A 4190-nucleotide genomic window follows, 5' to 3' on the forward strand; every position below is an offset into this window, starting at 1 on the left:
CAAAACATCTCAAGAATGTCAACTAGCCATGAACACAAAAAATGTTGTTGTGCTGATATTTATAGTCGTTGTACCAAACAGGCAATAGTGCATTCTCACAAAAAGAACTACATATTATTCATTTCCTGCTGCCCCGGTTATTTCTTTTAGTATTATGTCCTGATGATGTCAAAGGGACGAAAGATAAGCAACTCTTGTATAAATTATCAGCACTGCATGTATGTCCATGCTTACAGCGACAAGAACGGACCAATGGCCGTCGGATACCAGGCCGCACTATTTGCGGCCGGGAAGTTTTTTTATTCACAGCCAACACCTCACAAGTAGTCGAGTCCACAGCCAACACTGCACAAGTACTCGTCAACGCATTCACATCCTGCCGTCGTTCTCCTACACACCGACCAACTAGTAGTGGACGCATTCACGTGCTATGATCGTTCGTTTTCGTTCGTCGATCGTGGTTCATACATGCCAATTAGTCGTCGACGCATTCATGTTATATGGTCGTTATCCTACATTCCGCGCAAGTAGTCGATTAAACAGCTAACACGAATACAGTCGTCCACGCATTCACATCCTATGGTCGTACGTTGTCGACACAGCCCAGTTAGTCGTCGAAGCATTCTCGTTATATGGTTGTTGTCCAACGTTCCGCGCCTGTAGTCGAGTCCACAGCCAACACCAATGCAGTCGTCGACGCATGGTCGATGTCCTACACCCATCATGATTTTTTCAATAAAAAATAAACAAAAAGCTATTTTAAGGGGTCGTGGCTTACAGAGCTTTACCAAGGACGCCTTATCTGCAATCGCTCGGGCGTATCACCCCGAGATTATGGTGAACAGGTCGCATGTCAAAATGCATTGAAAAGTATAGGAAATGTGGCGGGGTCGTTTCCACCAGCGCTTGCAGGAGTTTTAGCCAAAACACGTTTTAGCAGCATCACTTTTAATTTTACTGCGCTGTACTCGGTCAGCCTCTATTGATATTTCATTCATGCACGCTCCTTTGTATATACTTATTTATATTTATTAAGAATGTGTTTTGTTGTCTGAAGCTTAAGCATTCCTGACCACGAACAACGATAAACAGACTCTGCGAATCCGACTTCATTCATGGCAGTAGCAAAGCAATCATGAGTTCTAGAATTTTCTAACTAATGGTAATGCCACCTGCATCATACTAAAAACGTCTCAAGAATGTCAACTAGCCATGAACACAAAAAATGATGTTGTGTTTTTATTTATAGTCGTTCAACCAAACAGGCAATGGTGCATTCTCACAAAGAGAACTACATATTCATTTCCTGCCGCCCCGGTTATTTCTTTTAGTAATATGTTATATATTCTTTTATTCCACGATGGCGTGACGCCAATACGGATGATTAATAAGTGCGATAGAACTGGTACTAGCCAGAAACAGCTAGATGGAAATTAGCCGGGAGGCAAGAAGCAATGGATCATGAAAAACAAGGGGGGGCAATAATGTTAGCAGGGGTGATCGAGATAGTTAAGTACACGTTCGAGATATCAGAAACCAGGGGGATGCGCGGAGCAGGAGCAGGTACTGCTCAAAAGAAGACTGGATGCATTGTTTCGGAAAGAATTTCTACGAGGTTGGGTTGTGATGTCGATAGGGAGTGAGTTGTAGAGGGTGAGGGCACTGTTGATGGGGGAGTCTCGGTGCCTGTTCGTGTGTGCGTGCCCGATGGAGTAGGTCCTTGTCTGTCGAAGGGTGTATGGTTGGTGTTGACGTTGTGGTGCAAGATGTGGTTGTTGCAGGTGTGGTGGGGAGGTTTGGTGGTGGATGTCCCATGCTAGTAGGGCTTGTTTAACAAGGAGTCGTGAGCTAAGGGTGGGGAGCTTTGCGTGATGGAGGAGGGAGCTGTGGTGAACTGGTGCAAAGAGGGGAATCCGAAGGCAGATGCGTATAGCACGGCGTTGAATTCTCTCCAGTGTGTCCCGCTGTTTCTGTGTGGTGTTCGAGAGGGCAAGGCTGCCATATTCGAGAACGGGTCGGATGTAGGTTGTGTATATTAACAATAGGCTGGAAGCGTTCATTGTGCCACGTGTCTTGTGGAGTTGGTGTAGTAGTTTTTTGGCTTTGTTGGTGGTTTCTATGATGTGTTGGGTCCATCGCAAATCGTCTTGGAGTGTAACACCAAGGTGCCTATGTTGGTGGACCTGCTGCAGCCGAGTCGAGTGGAGCGTGATGTGGATGGTGTGTTGGGGTTGGAAGGAAAGGACGACGGTTTTCGTGGTGTTGACGAGGAGATGCCAATCCTTCAACCATCGTCCTGCTGCGTCCACGGCACGTTGGAGGAATGCAGCTGACAAATCCCTCGTGTAATGCGTCGCGATGAGTGCCGTGTCATCGGCGAACTGGCTGCATTTAGTGTGAGAGTTTGTACATGCTGGGGGGAGGTCGATCGTGTACACCAGGAAAAGAAGAGGCCCCAGGACAGAGCCCTGGGGTACTCCAGCTGGAATGGATTTCCATGATGACAAAGCGGAGCCAACCTTGACGCGTTGTCGGCGGCGAGTCAGGTAGCTTGTGAGCCAGGTAAGGGCAATGCCACGGACACCAAGGTGCTCGAGTTTGGCCAGGAGGCCAGCATGCCAGACTCGGTCAAAAGCCTTTGATAAGTCAAAGAAGCATGCTGACACTGCCTGACCGGAATCTCGGCTGGCGGAAATCTCATGCACTAGGCGGGAGAGCTGTAGTTCAGTACTATCCTTAGATCGAAATCCAGATTGGTCGGCCGGTAGGTGGGGCTCAATGTGGGTGTAGAGGCGTTGGTGAACAATCCTCTCCTGAACCTTGCTGACAACGCTTAGGAGCGAGATTGGTCTATAATTGGTGACCTCTGCACGAGAGGCTTTCTTGTGTAGAGGACTGATAGTGGCGTCGCGCCAGTCCTGTGGCTGCTCGCCTCGCGAGAAAGACTCGTTGAAAAGTGTTGCGAGGGAGCACGATATTTCGTCTGCAGTGATCTTGAGCAATTTCGTCGGGATGCCATCGTACCCAGCCGACTTCCGGAAATCAAGAGCGGAAAGGAGTTTTCTGACCTCCTCCTGGGTGGTGATGATTTCCTTCAGTTCGCTTCCGATGATGCGCGACACGCCAATCTCTGGCACGGCTTCAGTTGGTCCGGAGACGGACTTCTGGCTTTCCGAAATGAAAAAATTGTTAAACGCTTCCGCCTTTTCTCCATCTGATCTAGCCACTGTTTCGTTCGCTGAAATAGGTGGAAGCTCCTTTTTCGGGGACGACCGCAGTGATTTCATTAACTTGTACAGGTTTCGCTGTGGGACACCAGTTACGTCGCCTTGCGCGGTAGTGGATACGAAGGCGGATTTAGCTTCTCTCAGTAGTGTTGTGGTCCTATTGCGTTGAGTAACGAATGTGAGCCAGTTCTCGGCGCTGCGATTTCTGAGATACTGACGGTAGAGCTGATGCTTGAGTTTAATGCTGCAAAGAAGCTGTTGAGTCATCCATGGTCGCCGACCTGGGCATGTCTGGTGTGTACGTCGTGGTGCGAAGTTAGTACAGTACAAGTGTGCTGTGTTGATAAGCGAGTCATGCCAATGCGACCAGAGGTCTGTCATTGATAACTGCGGGATTTCCTCAGCTGGTGGCAAAAGCTGCATTGAGCTCAGGGCTTCTTTCAGTGCGACGACGTGATCAGGGTCCCAGTTCCAGCGCCAAGCTTCGACGTTTTGCTGGGGTGTTGGTGCTTGTGGTGGGCATGCAAGGGACACATGTCCTCCGACGAGTACATGATCTGACGCTCCGACAGGGGGATACGATGTAACAGATAGGTCTTCTTCTGGTACGTTGGAGATGACAACGTCGAGGCAGGACTTCAAGTTGCCTCTGGAAATACAGGTCGGAAAAGACACGTGCTGGTTTAATCCTGCAGTGTCTAGTAGGTAGCTCAGCAGGTCGCCAGCTCTATCAGTGATATCAGTGGGAAGCCATGAGGTGTGCTTTGCGTTCATATCTCCTACCAATAGAAACGGAGAGTTCATGTTGCAGAGACCTAGACAGGGCTCCAGTTGTTGGCAGAATGTGCACGGATCTGTGTTTGGAGGACGGTAGGAGCATCCGACTGTAAGTGATACATTCGGTAGGTCAAGTTCGAGCCAGAGTGATTCGAAGTTGCTCATCGTGATGTTTGTTTTGTGTTT

The sequence above is a fragment of the Sycon ciliatum genome, chromosome 9 (genome assembly GCF_964019385.1).
Source record: "Sycon ciliatum chromosome 9, ocSycCili1.1, whole genome shotgun sequence".
NCBI lineage: Eukaryota > Metazoa > Porifera > Calcarea > Leucosolenida > Sycettidae > Sycon > Sycon ciliatum.